We start from the raw sequence: 17,023 nt of genomic DNA, 5'->3' as shown, positions 1-17,023 counted from the left end.
ATCTGTTGGTGAAGAGAGATTCACTGAATTTTGAGTCAATGGAGGCTCTGATCGTTTGGGAGGTATTTTCTGCAAAAATGAAAATTATAAAATGAAAATGCAATCTCTCTTTTGCAATTTAATTTTCAAAGTCTGCATGCAAAAATTAAAATGAAATAATCCCATTTGTAATTTTATTTGAAAAGTCTGAATGCAAGAATGCTGTGATAAATAAACAAGCCTTGACACAGCAATAAAGGTTTGGGTCCGCCTCCTGTATAACTGGAAGTGGCTGCAAATGCAAAAGATGAGAAAAATGGTCTTTATAGACAAGAGTCCGAAACAGAACTGAACAGGTTAGGAAATATGATGGGTATATAGTTGAAAAACAGGAAAAGGAGGGATCTTGGGACCAGAAATGGAAATGAGGTCATCAGGCTGTGACTTTTTGGGATATGGAAATGATGTCATTAGGAAGTGACGTCTTCTGGGACGGAACCGGAAGTGACGTCATGGGAGTCAGGCGGAATTTCCTGCATTTGGTCTGCAGGGAGATAAGAGAAAGGATTAGTGCACTCTGCCACCCTCTGGTCTGACTGGGAATTACCTTCTTTTGAGCCATTTAGTTGCCTCCCATGTGCATCTGTGTGACAGCTGCAAAAATGAAAATGAAAATTAAATAACCCCATTTGCATCCTGTTTCTACTTCACTATAATTAAGTGTAAACTATGATGTAATAAAGGCTAATTTCTGTCATGTTAAATGTTGTAATTAAATTGCACATTAATTACTTAAGAACTATAGTTATACATGGTCTTCAGATTTTGTGAGACAGTTTCTCTGTAAAACTTCCAGTACATGAATGAAAAGATCAAAATCACGTGACTTAAACACAGTTTAGTGAGAAGTATTATATCAGTCAAACTGGCTTTCCCGCTACGAAGGACAAAAAATTGTGGGATATCAAGGTACAAAGCCCTGCCCATTGACCCGCACTATTTGCATGTTGAGAACTTGAAAATAAAAATGCAAAGTGGAAATGCTTTTTACTTTTCATTTTTGCAGCTTCACTGTGGTTCAGGCTGAAAATTAAATTGCAAATGGGGTTATTTCATTTTCATTTTTACAACATTTTTGCGTGCAGACTTTGAAAATTAAATTTTTATTTTCATTTTTTCAAAAAATACCTCCCATACTGATCGAGGCACTCGAGATTCCTAAGCGAGGAGTCTGAGTGTCTGGGCTTGCGAGTGTCCTAGATAAAAAACAAGATCCAGGCCTTTAATTACCTCTTGGGCACAGCCATCAGCAGTGTGTCTGTCTGAGAGTGTTGACCTTGTTGAGAGATTTACTTAACTCGACAGTGACATTCATGTCTCTGGTGACTTTTCCTATGAAGTCCGTAGACGCTGAGCATAGGGGTCATGAAGTTACTGGAGAGGGGGATGTGTGGCGCTCCTGATATCTTTGCAAAAGGACGAAGGGCCAAATCTTTAGAGTCCTGGTGCTTCCTGTTTTGCTACCTGGTTTGTGAGACATGGACACTATCCGAGTGACCTGAGATGAAGACAGGACTCCTTCAGTTCTGTGTCTCTTCGGAGAATCCTTGGGTACTGCTTGACTTTGTGTCAAATGAGAGATTGCTCATGGAGTCCTGAATGAGGCACATTACCTACATTGTGAGGGAGCGTCAGTTACAGCACTACAGCAATGTGGTGCGATTCACTGAGGGTGATCCAGCTGGCAGGATCCTCATTGTTGAGGACCCGAGTGGCTGGACCAGGCCAAGATGACTCCCATGTAACAACCTAGCTGCAGCAGATAGATGATCATTTCCAGAGGGTGGGACTTGCCTTGGAGGTTGGGGGATCCTGAGCTGCGGCATCATGTAGTGGGTATGCCAACGCGCCATATCAGTGCATGCTCCCCAACATGTCCCAGAGTTTGCTGGCTCAGAATGGGTGTGGATATGGGTGCAGGTGCGTGTGTGTGTGCATGCAGCACTTCAGGGTTGATTGGGGCGCTTGGCTGATTGCACATTCACGTGCAAATGTAAGTGGGTCAGTCAGATGTCTCATTCACACCTCTGAGTAGCTTGCATGGTAGACACAAGGGATCAAAATGAGAACAATGGAAGACTATGAATGAGCACAGAATCATGTGCCTGAGAGGAGGCAGAGCAGTTGGTAGCGCCTCTGAAAAGTGAACAGTCAGCGCTTTAGCAGTAGATTGTCCCCACTGATTTATTCAAAAGTGGGTTTGATGGTGATGGAGTCCACCTTATGGATTTGAGTGACAAAGGGAGGAGAGATGACTCTGAGCATTCTGACATATGCTGGTGGTGGCAGATAAGACAGGGGTCAGTAAGGAGGACTGCAGCTGCTGGTGTCTCTGCTGGCTAAGCAAGCTGTGGGTGAGCTCGATTTATGACTATCAGCATTTCCAGGTTCAAGAGGCTCTGGGAAGCAACCAGTGAGCATGGAGCTGACCCGGACCATCACAAAGATGAGGTTTTCATTAAAAGAATGAATTAAATAAGAGCTGACCTGCAATAGACACAAGTGGGCACTGAAACCTCCCAGAAATTCAGTGTAACTAATGTACGTAGTACCTAGTTAAACCAAAATTAAGTAAAACCCACTCTGGTAATTGGTTTTGAATGAAATTATCCAAAAAATTGTCTATATGCATTAGCACCCTCCTATCTCTCTGACCTTTTATACCTTTACATTCCAACTCGTCAACTTAGGTCGACTGGTTAGACGCTCTTAGTAGTAGCCACGGGCTCACCTTAAACTTAAAGGAGAGCATGCTTTTGAAAGAATATCTCTAAGGCTTTGGAACAACCTACCTGCTTATGTCAGTTATGCTGCAACTGTGACTATTTTTAAATCCAGGTTGAATTTGTTATTTTAATATTTTTACTGTGTTTTATGTTTTTTGTTTAACTTTGTCCTCTCTTAGAATGTCGTTCTTTTTACTTTATTTTGTAATGTACAGCACTTTGGTCAGTGTTTGTTGTTTTAAATGTGCTTTATAAATAAATTAAACTAAACCTAAACTAAAATGACAGAAACTTACTTAAGAGAGTAGAGGAGTATATTTATATTCATGAAATGGGTGGTAATTAATGGATAGATTGCTTTAAAAAATTGTATCTTCAAAAGAACTCGGAACTAAGCATCTTAATCCATGACCAAAATATATGCCTTATGTTGTTAAGTGTCATTTGGGGACTATCCGTTTAAAATGGCTTTGCTATATGACTGTAATAAAATATTAAATAATTTCAATAAAATTTAGGTCAGTCTTTTTTATTTTTATTTATTTCCTGCTGATCATATTGTAAAAAGTTTATTTTTTCTAAATTTTAGCAATACCTTACCCACATTTTTTTTTCAGACTTTATCAGTGCCAAATGCAACATGAGGGGCACCAATCATGACCGGACACCAGTAATCCCAGATGGTGCACAATCACATACTGCAGCTTGCATTTTGAGCCTTTGAGCTGGTGAGCGCAACTGAGATTGACTACTGTATAGCAAAAATGGCACACTTTTTAGGTTATGTTGTAACATTTGGAAGCACATCTTGACATTTTTGGAACAACTTTAAACATAGCTTAAAGATCTAAGTGACATGAAAATAATGATCTACTGAGATCTCTCTTGTGTTTTGTTGCCTCTTATATAGTCTTGTATATATTAAAATATATTTAAGACTATTGCAAATGTCTACCTAAAAACAGTTTTTTCAGGAAAACATTTTTCCACAAGCTGATTGCTTTGAGAGTAGCTTTGTGCAAGAGATATACTGTATTATACTTATCTGCTTTAGTGAAACACTTTATTTTCTTTACATAACGCATAGCACACTCGCAGATAGCAGTCACACTGAGTGTCATGTGAAAAAGTGACCAGCCTTTGTGGTAGGACATGCTGGATCAGCTTGGAACAGGGTACCAGTCAATATAAGACTATTTTATAAAATGAATTGCATCATTCTCGATTACATAGTTAAATGCTTTCCTTGGAGATAATATCTTGCTATCTCCCACACTTGTAATTGTAGAACAGCAGTCACACCCACCTTCAATTGTTAAGAGCACGTCTTCCCTTTCATATCCAATTACAGAGACCAGTAAAAGGATGAAACTTTTAGGTATCCTTTGCATGTTACTTTAGAATATTGAAGTTCAAGTTTTTTGTTCTGTTTTTACCCATATTGCAGGAGTCTGGCAGAATACTCATGGGGTGTACCTTTGGCCATGGTAGTGTAAAACTTGAGGTTCATTCTGATTGACAATCCAAAAAATTCCAAAAGGAGATCTGGCCTCATGAATTGTGTGGATTACAATTTCACCATTGACAAGTTAGTTGGGTTTATTTGGGTCACAAGGTTACCCAAGTCTCAGAATGATACTACTCTACTAATTCATATTATAAAGGAGTAGAGTTATCAGTGGCATAAGAAGCATTAATGCATGCAAACTACAAATTGACAGATTTGTAGTCTCTCTTAACCCTGTTTGTGTTGTTTATCATTGGACATGATCATTTTTTTGTGCTGAAAACAGAAATGGACTAGTGCTGTTGTTACATTTTTATTTAAATTCTAAATATTGTTTGTGTAATATTCAATGGTTACTTAATTAATTTTCTAAACTATGTAATTAATTTCAGGGCTGCAAATATGTCCTGGCAGCATTGGGGGTTAAAAACACTGGGTGAATTTAAAGCCATCAGTTAACCTAAAAAACATATGAGATTTCTGAAGAATTTAGCATATCTGTGGTAAAAGTGAAGCAATTGCAAGGTATTCACTGTTGGCAGAAAGAACACAATATTGAGCCCTAGTCACTGAAGGCAGTAGTGTTAACCATTGTACAGTTGATATGCATCTCTGTGGTCATAAAAGATCCCTGGGCATTCTTCTTTAAGAGCAGGGTGTATTCCGATGTCCGGGCTAAATTGCCGTCCATGGCCTAGTCATTCTGGCCCTCTAATAATCCCTTGTCTCTAATTTCTGTCTCTCTCAACACTTCACCACCTAATGGCTAATGTGTGATGAGCATACTGGCACAAAAATGGCTTCTGTCGCATTATCTAGGTGGATGCTACATATTAATGATGGTTGAAGTGGCTCCCCACTCACTAAAACCACTTTGAGTAGTGAGAAAAGCAGTATATAAATGAAAAGAATTATTATTATTTATCTCATGGTATTCAATGTGTCACAGTATATTGTTAAGGTTTTCATATAAAATTGGATTTTTACCTGGTTTATTTTTAATAAGATTTAAGAATTGCTGAATTGCTACCGTTTTGGTTTATATAAAATAGACTATATCCTTTTGTCTGTTCCTGTGAGGAGAAAGTCTGAGTTTCCTTTAGCAAATATACACTGTCCTCTTACATCATAACATGTAACATTGCAAGTTTAGAATTCATCCGTGCATCTCTCTCATTTTTTAAAACTGGATTTCTCCATCACAGGATCATGAAAGACATTCAAATTACATGACTTTTCCCATAATTTCCTGTAGTTCTGCTATATCTCTTGCTGCTGACAGACAATCAGGCAGAGGCTGAGCATAGGTAATCCTATTCTGAGCAGCACGTACTTGAATTCTACTGTGCCAGAGGAGTTAGACAGCAGCAGTAATGCATATAGTTAGATTTTTGCTTAGAGATTTCAGTTGTTCATGTCCAAAGCCAAGGTAGACATTGTCTAGAAAGTTTCTAGAGGCCTGTTTGGATGAAATAGAAAAGTGATCAAATAAGCACAGTTCATCACTTTCTGTTTTGGAATAATGAACTTTGATTAGTCTTCAATTTAAAACAACAAGGGATGTAATTTATGTGGATGAATGCGACATTCATATCTCTGGTGACTCTTTCTGTGAGGTCAGTAAATGGATTGGGGGTTGGCGTTCATGTGGTCAATGGAAGGGGGTGTGTGGTTCTCCCGATATCTTTGCAAAAGGATGAAGGTCCAAGTCTTTAGAGCCCTGGTGCTTCCTGTTTTGCAATATGGTTGTCGACGCTATCCAGTGACCTGAGACAAAGACTGGACTCCTTTGGTACTCTTTTCTTTTTGGATAATCCTTGGGTACCGCTGGTTTGACTTTGTGTCGAATGAGCGTTTGGTCATGGAGTCCAAAATGAAGCATAGTGAGGGAACGTCAGTTACGGCACTATGGCCATGTGGTGTGATTCCCCGAGGGTGATCTGGTTCACAGGATCCTCAGTGTTGAGGACCTGAGCAGCTGGACTATGCCAAGGGGATGCCCATGTAACACCTGGCCGCAGTAGATAGATGGTCATTTTTGGAGGGTGTGACTGGAGCATCTATTTGCCTGGGGAGTTGCCAACTGGGATCTCGAGCTGTTTTGTTATGCGGCAATGTGCTATACCAGTTCATGCTCCCCAACCCGACCCATCCTGACCTGAATGTGTGTTGCTACGTTGTTTACGCATTTAAACTGAGAACAAGGGGTAAATGACGTTTGCATTCTGCAGTGTTGACTTTCATGATTGATGATGATATAGTTAATTAATCCCTAAGGGAAAATTGTCGTTTCACATGACTTTTGGGGGTCAGATTACAAATTCTTGGTGTCAAACTGACTGTGATCCAGAAGATCTAAATTCAGATCAACACTTTGAATTTTATTTATGTACTATAGCAGCATTCGTAGAAAGGCTTCCTTCTTCCTCCACTGCTTAGTTTTACTTTTCTTCTTTTTTCCTATAGTAAGAATGGCTGTCTATCTCAAATGGAAGTTGAGCAAAATGACACCTTTTATTGGCTAACTAGAAAGATTACAATATGCAAGCTTTCGAAATGGAAGTTAACATTTATGTTCTTTTGTAAGCAAATACGTTCACTAAGGTAAGAACACAGAAACATTAAGATTAGTAGAGTAGACAATGAGAATCTGGAATAAGTAATAGTAGGATTTATGTCACTTTGACTAGTAAACAGGCTTATGTCCCTTGAACTAAAAATTCCCTAGTTTGCTACTAGCAACATTTCCTGTAGAGCAGAGTGCTTGTTCTTTTGCTTTCACTTAAAAAAATGATTTAATCATTCCATTTTCTTTTCTTTTTTTTTTTTTTTAAATCTTCACTTTTAGGCAGTAAAGGAGTTAAACTTCAAATTTCTCCTCTTTATGTGCCTACTGTGCAAATCACTGGAGAATAAAATGCGTTTAGAAGAACTAGAAAAGCTTCTCTTTGCTGCTGGAATGTGTGATATTTGTGGGTAATTGAAACAAAGAATGCTTTGAGTTATTTGTTCTTTTTGTTCAAATGAATGTGGCCTGTTTCTGCTGTATGTCTACATTGTTTGAAACTTTCAGGGGAATTCAGTACAAATGAAAAAATATGTTTCTCTCTTGCTTTGTTCTGGCCCTCCTATATCATTCCAAAAAAATAAATGAAACACAACACTGCCCAAGTACCAATATTAGCTTTACATTAACAGATTTGAGAGAGAAGTATTTTTTAATACTGTTTCACATAAAAATACCTAAAAACATTATTTACAAAGTAAGTGATGTAACATTAAGTGAAGGAAGTCTGACTTTAATCCTTGATGATGGAACTGTCTCGGAAGAAGTTGTGTGACCTGACATAGCCAGCTACTCAGTCCAACCAATCTGTGACTCACCTCTGTTATATTATGTCTTAAATTGGAAGGGTGGGCTTGTATATGTGTAAGAGCTGACACATTTGGTAGAATACATATAATGTGGTGACGAGGAATAAGGTGCAATGGGTGTTTTGGACCTAACAAACAGAAAAAATACTCTTTTTTTTCTGATGATTAATTGAGCTGCTAAGAATATGTTGACATAAGCAGTTTATATTGATAACATTTAGATTGTCACTTCTGAAAATGTAACTGCAGCATATGCAGTTTAAACATGGAAAATTTCCAGGATTAATCCATTCATGATGTTTAATGGGCTGTCTGTCACAATCCACACTCAACGTCTTGACTTCCCAGTCCTGTATATTTTTTTCATTGTGGGAGAAAGCAATTAGGGGGAGTTCCTGAAAGCATCTTAATTCCATAATATGCCAGTGTTTTAAAATCTTCATTCTATCTTTATTCTTTTCTTTATTCTATTTGCCAGAAAGACTAAAAATAAATCTCTATAGGTACATTTTTTTGTTATCATTATCTTCTGTTGTCAGCTCTTATATCTGTAGGTGAGGTACTCAGTAGGAGTGTGCACTTTTCACTTACTGTACACATATTTTCCCTATTTTGACTTTAAAATTTTCAAGCTGAGGACTACACTAAGCAGTCTGATTGGCCATACCTTCTATGGTCACTACTATAATTAGAAATTGATTTACCTCAATTATGAAGCCCTTTACATTCCTGAAGAAGGACTTACTCTGACTGAACTGTGTTGGCCAGACTTCAATTTGACTATTGGTTTCTGCTTCAGAATGTGGGAACAGACTGTGATTGTACAGCAGTGGATATCCAATGTTTGTGGAGCCTGCTGATATGGGCTTGGGTCATTGAATTAATTTCCCAGTACTTGGTGATTGAATGGTTTCAGTTTTGTTTTATGAAATATATAAAGTATCAGTTAAGATTTTTCCTTTATTATTTGTTTGTTATATATACATAAATTTATGATATATAACTGATGTTGAACTGCTTGTGTCAATAGTATTACCACATTATTCACTGTCAGAAAAAAATGGGTGACCATGCAGTGCTTTGGAAATGTGAAATTGTTATTCAGTCATCTAATTTGACATACCCAACAATTTATAGTTGTACATGATCCAACTGTGTGGCATCAGTTTGAGGAAGGCTTTCTTTTGTTCCAGCGTGACTATCACTGTGCACAAAGTCAGGTCCATAAAGACATGACTTTGACAGCTGTGGTGTGGAGAAACTCTGCTACAGAGCCCTGGAACAAACAAATTTAACAATTTTAGAAGAATGGAAAAGCCAATTATTGTAATCCAGCATCAGTACGAGACCTCACAAGTGCTCTGTTGACTGAATGGTCATCAATTCCTACAAACACACTCCTGTGGTAATCTGCTGGCTAGGCATTACCAATTTAAACAAAAGTGAATTTTATGTAGTAAAAAAGAAAAAGCATTTACCTGTTTTAATTGCCGAAGTGCGGGGTGCATTTCTGCAAAGATTTTACCTTTGCCTTTGGCAGTTAAGCGTGGTGATGGGTCGGACATACCTCCAGGTCAGGTATGGTGGAGGATGCAGCACGAACCCCTGTCATAAAGGCAAGTGTCTCCCTAGCCCCTGCCATTAACAAAGAGAAAAGTGCAGAACGTTTTAGTTTAGTTAGCATTCATGTGTTAGTTGGGAAGGATATTCCACAAGAGAAAAATCCAGAGGTAAAATTACAAAGAAAAAAAGAACTTACTTTCAGAGAGAACTCGGGGTGCACTAGTGCTCATGCCCACACAAGGCTGCCAGCCTATTTAATACCTGCCTTGCCTCTAGGGAACGGGTGGGCAGATTCAGTCCTGCAGGGCCGCAGTGGTTGCAGGTTTTTGTTCCAACCCAGTTGCTTAAAACAATCCTTGTCAATTATTTAATTTCATGGCTTGCTAGTGCTTTAACTCTGCCATGTCAAGTCATTCTCTTATCCTAGATTTTTTTTCCTTTCTAAGGATATCATCCAAATGATATGAAGTCTAAAACAGATGAGTTATTTTCAGTGCTTCACTTTTTCTCTTCACTTTCCTTTCAAGTATTTAAGTAAACCAAATAGTGCATGATAAATACACACAGAGGTGTAAATGGAAACAAGCTAAATGGAGAAATGCTGGTCTCTCTTGTCATTTGCATCTTATTGGAGCAATGAAAAACCAAGACTACAGCTTTTTAAGACTAAAATAAGTAATAAGGGTTTAAAATCATAACGAGCAAGACAACTAAAGTGAAGTAGAAGTGTTACTTGAGCAGTAAGTGCTTCTTATTAAGCAATTGGATTGGAACAAAAACCTGCAGCCCTCCAGGACTGAATCTGCCCACCCTGCCTAGGGGTTGTTTTTAGACTCAGTGACGTGGACAGCATGGTTGGTATAGAGATTTCTCTTAGTATACCAAACAGTGGCTTATGCTTTATTTGTAAACTAGGGGGCTTCACTCGCCAACCTCTGGTCTTGGGTAACCCGAAATACATTTGAAAGAGATTACTGTCTGTCTCGGTAATTGTTACATATGTATCATGTCCACTGTCACAATATCTGTAGGTCTATGTAATATATGTAAATGAGAATAGCAGTGTAAGTGTTATGTTATGCAAGTATAGAATGTCTTTGAGTTTGCACAGATCTATGTATGAGATATATTGGAGTGTAAATGTGTAGATGACGTACATAGGATATCTTTATACACAACATTTGTAGTAAAGATGGCGTGTTGTCCTTGAATGAGTATTCCTTGGTATGGAGTTATTGTAATCTTAAAATCACTTATTTACATTAGTTGAGCTCTTTCGTTTCTGAGCCATGGCTCCTTCGCTTGCGGTGTATAGGCGCATGTGCCCTCCGCACTATCTCGGTTGTGACTATGCTATGTTTTGTGGATGTGTGGGAACTCCGTACTTTCTCTGGTTTGACTGTGGGGCGGGACGCCGAAGCCTCTTCTGTTTGTGTTTTTCATGAGTACATATAGTATTTTATTACTGTAATGTGATTCACATATGCTGTGGAGTCCGGATCTTTGGGGCTTCTGTATTATCTCGGGTTATTGCTTGTGGTGCTTTAGAAGCGTGTTGTAGACGCCTGCACCTTCCGTACTATGTCGGGTTTGACTATGCTGTGTAGTGTGGACGTGTAGGGTTCTGTACTCTCTTTTTGTATGTCCGTCAGTCGAGCTCTTTCTTTTTGGAGCCGTGCCTGCTTTGCTTGCGGCATTTGAGACACGCGTTGTAGGCGCTTGCGTTCATTGATTTTATCCAGGTAGCTCCATTAGTCGAGCTGTATCGTTTTGGAGCCGTGACCGTGTCTCCATTAGTTATACTTTGTTTACCGTTAGTAATATGGATATTTGCACTTACTGTTAATACGGAGCGTTTTCTGTGGTTGTACTGTTAGTAATGCATCACTGTAATGTGATTCACATATGCTGTGTAGTTTGGATATGTGAGGATGCCATATGTTTAATACGGAGCGTTCGTTTATTCTTATTACCCATCTGGTGTCGAGCCTGTGTTTTCTGTGGTTGTACTGTTAATATTGTATTACTGTAATGTGATTCACATATGTTGTGGAGTCCGGATATTTGGGGCTTTTGTACCATCTCAGGTTTTTGCTTGCGGTGTTTTAGACGCGCGTGGACCATACTGTAATGTGCTTAATATTGTATCACTGTAATGTGATTCACATATGTTGTGGAGTCCGGATCTGTGTGGTTTCTGTACTATCTCGTGTTTATGCTTGCGGTGTGTTAGAAGCGCGTGGACCATGCTGTGTAGTGTGGACGTTTAGTTCAGAAGCGCGTTGTAGGCGCCTGCGCCTTTCATACTTTCCCACGCATTACGTACTATCTTTGTGGACCTGTGGGGCCTCTTCCGTTTGACTCTGGGGTGCAGCGCAGAATCCTCTTTTTTGTGTGGCTGTGTCGTTAGTCGTTAGCTATGGGCGCGTTGTTGCTTCATGTCTTATTCACGTTAGTTGAGCTCTTGTGTTTTTGGGCTGTGACTCCTTCATTCGAGGTGGATCAGACTTCGATTGCAGTTTATGAGATGCGCGCTGTAGGCGCCTGCGTACTATGTCTCATGGTCCCATCACCGTGTACCTGCGTCCATGCCTTCCGGTTTACCATTCTCGGTTAGTAATATGGATATTTTCTTGTATAGAAATAGGTATAGATATTTTCTAGTAGTAGTAGTATTGGTGATGGAGGTAATTATGTAGGTTTTTAGGTTTGCGGTGCACTTTGTTTTTCTTGTATATGCACTTTTTTCTTGTAAATATTTTTGGGATTCTTTGGACTTTGCCGTGAGTAGTTTCCTCCTTTTTTTCCCTTTAAGAAGACTACTGTTTTGTGTATATACATTTTTGTCTTTATTTTTCTTTTTTGGGACTGGCAAAATTCCCTGTAAATCATTCACTTTTTGATTGGGACATTTTTTGCACCTGTAAATAAAACCCATATTTGTTTTTGGAAAATACTGCCTTTTTGTGTTTGTCTCTCCATGTCTGAATTCTCTCAAGTCTGATCCCGGTTGGTCCTGAACTACAAGGTGCCCACTGTGTAGTTTGGTGCCAACCTTGCTACTATATGGGGTGTCACAAGTCCAAAATATTTTGGAACACCTTTCCAGAATAATAAAAAAAGGGGAGGCAGCACCATATTAATACTCGGGGTTATGGCATGGGACATCCAACAGGCTCATGGAGTTGTGATGGTTAGGTGTCCACAAACCTTCAACCATTTACTGTAAATTTCACAGGCTTTTCATGACATGGAGGTAAAGCTTGGTATGTAAAACTTGTTGATTGTGTGTGGCCTTTTTAATATTTTGAAAACATATAAGATTTATAGAACAGGTATAAACTATAAGTTCTTTACTGTTTTATAATTGCTGCTTAGTTAAAGGTGACACTTGGTCAGGCTTATAAAGGTAAAATTACAGTTGTTTGACTTTACTATGAGTTTTATGCTGCATATTGAAGTAATAGGCAACTTTTGTATCTTTGGCCAGCTTTGCAAATATGCAGTAATTCATACTGGGATTGACCAAATCTACACATGTTAATGTGGACAAATAAGCATTTTTCTATTTAACCCAGCAGAGTCCATGATACTGTGCATATAGAAAGGACACATTTGATTATCTTAATAGTATCATTGAAATAAAAATAATGTAGTAATTAAAAAAATAGATATTTTGCCATTTACATCAGTATGACTAATTTACTTCAAAATAACCACAAACAGTATTAACTCTAGTCAATGAAAACAGTGTCAAATGCTGAATTATTGTTTAGTTATCAGAAATGAGACTATGGCAAAATTTTTATATAATGGCTGGCATATTTTAAAATGATTAGCTGAATATTATAATATGATTAAACATTCCTATAATTCTTAGCAAGGAATTTATTTTGGTGTATTACTTGTTTATGACATTCCTGCCATTTAAATTTGTGGGAATCCTTATTTTTTGCCACACAAGTGCTTCTGAATTACCAAAATTACATCTTTGTTGTATTCCATTAAAAAAATAAATTTTTTGCACTTAACTATTGGTATTGTATACCTTTCATTATTTTTTGTGGTGTTTAAAAAGTCACATATTTTATTCTCATGATATTTCCTAAACAGTCTAGTTGCAAAGATTATAAACTCTATGATGATAGACACTTTATTTGGCAAACTCAAAAAGGCACAGTTAGTGAGTGCATCACATCAGCGTACCATCTTGAAAAAGCAAATTGACACAAATGATGCATTGACAAAGCTCTGTTAGTTGGAGTGACCACAAAGATGTGATCTGTTATCTGGATATGTACTGAGGAAAAATAACTGAAGAAAAGCAAAGCCGTATTTTTGTGAGGAAGACCAAAAGTAATGTTCATCGGTAAGGAAATTGACCATCACTGGTGACCTTATGAGATGGAGGACTTACATAGAATCAAGTTTTTTCCTGGAATTAAACAGTCATTCTAGTGAGAAAATCTCATTTGGAATTTTGATAAATGAATAAAGCTGCAGCATCTATGATGCTTGCTCACCTGAATGTATAATGTGTAACATAAATAGAATAATAATAATAATTGTAATACATGGAAATGAAATATGGTAATTGAAAGAATAATATTTCATAAGGATGGTGTATGTAAAACTTATTAATGTATAGACCACTTTGGTTGGTTGAATATTGTTTGAGGTTCATTGATGCCTACAGTTTTTTTAAATGTCTGTAGTGTAAAAAGTTCTTGTTCATGCTAGAACTAGTGTACCATATCATCTTTTGTCACACTGTTTTATCCTCATGGGATTCTCGACAAAGTACTACTGGAGGGAAGAATTCAGCAAATTGCTAGAATACAGTTAAAGAGGTTCATCATTTTCAGATATCATGTGAATAATAATATATTGTTGAACTAAATTTCAAGATCTTCAGAAGAAATTTTTTTTCTTTACATTTACATGGAATATTTCAATGACAGGACTGGAAAGGGGAGTATATTTGTGAAAGGTACGTAAGATGGGTCTTGAAGTTGAATTGCTTTCTTTGGGGAGCGGGTTTATTTTATGCTTATCAGAGTAAACCTTTTTTTACCCCGAAAAAGCTGACATGTGAACGTTGCATTTAAAAAGTGCAGTCTCATTGTATAAAAAAGGGTCTAGTATCTAAAATTTGTCTTCAGGTAAGTATTATTTTTTTAATATAAGTAATTTATATTGGAATTAACTAAAGCCACTGTTATTCTACCCTACTTTACCAGCAAATTTTTGTCATTAACTTCATATACTTAATCTCAGTGAGTTAGGGGCAGGAGCTTCACGCTCCCAACACTTCCTGCCATGTAGTTTGCCATACTAGTCTGTGACTCACCCTGAAAGAGTCAAACGGTTTTGACCTTAGTCTTAAGTCATAGGGGCTGATTTGTGTTTGTGTGTGAAAGCTGAAAACAATTAGTGTAATACATACAATGTGGTCACAAGAAAAGAACAAAAACGGGTGATTTGGACAACAGAAACAAAAGATCACAGAGTCTTTCTGATGTTGTGTGTTATTTGTACCACAACAGTATTGAAAAAGGAAAGAGTAAGGGCAGAAATTGTGGCAGAACTCGCCATACCTGGAAAGCATTTGTACAGACATCAACACTGTCAGATAGCACATTAATTAGTTGTCAGAATGCAGTGAGCTTGGGATACTTTTTGGAAGTTTGAAACTGCTGAAAGGTTAGGAGGTATTTCGTCATCCCCTGCAATTGGTACTTGTGTAATCTGACATCCTCAAAGCAACTAGATCCAGAGATCATTAAGCTTAACATGATTTCCGGCTAGACGTCATGTACTATGCTGCCAGCATAAATATTTGTAGTCTTAGACCTTTGCATCTTAGAACTCTATAGAGAAAAATTTAAATCTAGTTTAAATATTTATTTGTTCTCTATACTGAGGTGTAAAAAGTAGAAATTCTGTTAATTTGATAATTTTGTCTCTCAGAACTCTCCTATGTACCAGATTTCAGACTTCAGTACTGGTCCCACAGCAAATAACAGATAACTCCAGGCCAACAGCCCTCTGCCTGTTCTGCCGCACAATCGTGGGCCTCCCTGCCTTGCCGCACTAAGCAAATCAGAACAATTAACAGTTCCCTTGGAGTCTATATTGCATTTGTTTAAATATATAAGCTTGAAGAGTGGTTGGTTAGGGGTGTCTCCCTGTGGTGAATCGAGCTAGATGTAATACGTATATATTTAATTGAAAAAGGTGGTGGTGGAGGGTATTGGGGGGGGGGGGGGGGGGGGGAGGGGGGGATACAATCCCAGTAATAAACGATGTAGTGCGAGATGCTTGAAAAATACCATTTACTTCTGGCACCAAAATTAATAAAACAATGATGCTGATGCTGTACAATTTTAAAAATGTGAGTTTTTGTGTACTTTTTAGGTGCCGGTATACTGTGCGACTCTAGTCCTCGGTTATAAGGTGAGAGCAAGCGATGGTGGCTACACGAACAAAACAATGCAAACAAATGACGATAGAGAGGAAAAGTTTTGCCTGGCCATTGGTAGGACCAGGTTGTGATACTGACCATGTTGAAGGTTGGTGTTTGGTGACATTGATAATTTGGGAGATGGGTTTCCTGGAAGGAAATTGTTGGTCTATAATATAAGCAAATGTCTGAACAGTGTCAGCATATCCAGAAGTTGATTTTTGACTATTGCATTCCTTCATTTTCACTATTTACTATAAGAGTATGATAGTGACTTTATTCTATTGTAGTGGTCTCCTCCGTCACAAGGTCTCACATTGACTGAGCATCTTTGGAGTGATATGGAATGATCTGCTCAAAGCAGCACTCTATCACCACTGAGTTGCCTAAAATCTTATGATCTAAATAGGCTGGTGTTTCTGTGAAAGGTACCCAGTGTCTTCATAAATTCAGACTTTTCTGAAAGTTAAAGTGGAATTATTTTCTTTTAGATAGGCATAATTATTAATAGATAGATAGATAGATAGATACTTTATTAATCCCAATGGGAAATAGCATATATATAAACCAGCATGCTGTATCTCTGTATTCATAAAGCATAATCTGTTTGTTTGTTCTTTATGCACAGCTTTATTTTTCAAACCACAGACTTGTAATTTGGCACAGAGGAGTTTCACTCCATAAGTCAGGTTTTTGACAGACAATTTTCTGTCTTGCTTCTCATCAGGGGAAGGTAGTTTGATGAAGTAGCCATAAATGAGTATATCATGTTTCTTGACATAATAACTGTATGTTGTCACAAACTTGAGACATAGTCATATAAAGGTTTGGGGCAGCCACCCATATAATTTGGCTGCAAAGTTGCTTTCTGAGTGATACAGCACTGATGTGCATAAAACCGAGTCCAAAACAGAACTAAAGGAATAGAGAAAAGGTGGAGGCTTTAAAGGGGAAGACAGGAAGTGAAGTCAAAGGGGTCGGGCTCTTGTAGGTCTTCTGCCATTGGTGCAAGCCCGGACGTGACATCACAGGGGCCAGAGCCGGCAAGGTCTTCTTCCATTGGCTCGGTCCTGGAAGTGACATCAAGAGGACCAGGTGAAATCTCTTGTGAATGGTCTGCAGGCAAGGGAGAAAAAGAGTCAGTGCACTCTGCCACATCCTGGTATGTCTTGGAACTGTCCCTACTCAAGCCTTTTAGCTGCCTCCCATGCGCATGTGTGACAATGATTTGCTTCTCCCTCTTGGGGTTGGAGCAAATGCTGATAACCTCACAGTTGTGACAGACCTACAGTTTCAAAATAGCAAGTGCTTTGAAATACTACAGTGTGATGTGTTGAAGAGAAAAAGCAC

The 17,023-nt window shown here is 38.1% G+C and overlaps 1 protein-coding gene across 7 annotated transcripts in view; it reads left to right on the top strand.

Annotated features, from left to right (window-relative positions):
- The window catches only part of ankib1a (ankyrin repeat and IBR domain containing 1a), a 393,960-nt gene that overhangs the window by 35,498 nt on the left and 341,439 nt on the right, over positions 1 to 17,023 (top strand). Inside the window, exon 2 of one of the 7 annotated variants that reach the window (XM_051936156.1) lies at positions 4,213 to 4,353. The exons of the other annotated variants lie outside the window; for them this stretch is intronic. The gene's annotated coding sequence lies outside the window, so the exon portion shown is untranslated. The remainder of the gene's footprint in view (positions 1 to 4,212; positions 4,354 to 17,023) is intronic. 7 annotated transcript variants of the gene reach the window in all.

The sequence above is a fragment of the Erpetoichthys calabaricus genome, chromosome 13 (genome assembly GCF_900747795.2).
Source record: "Erpetoichthys calabaricus chromosome 13, fErpCal1.3, whole genome shotgun sequence".
Taxonomy (NCBI): domain Eukaryota; kingdom Metazoa; phylum Chordata; class Cladistia; order Polypteriformes; family Polypteridae; genus Erpetoichthys; species Erpetoichthys calabaricus.
The sequence above is the reverse complement of the archived record's forward strand: the minus strand, read 5'-3'. Positions and strand labels throughout refer to the sequence as shown.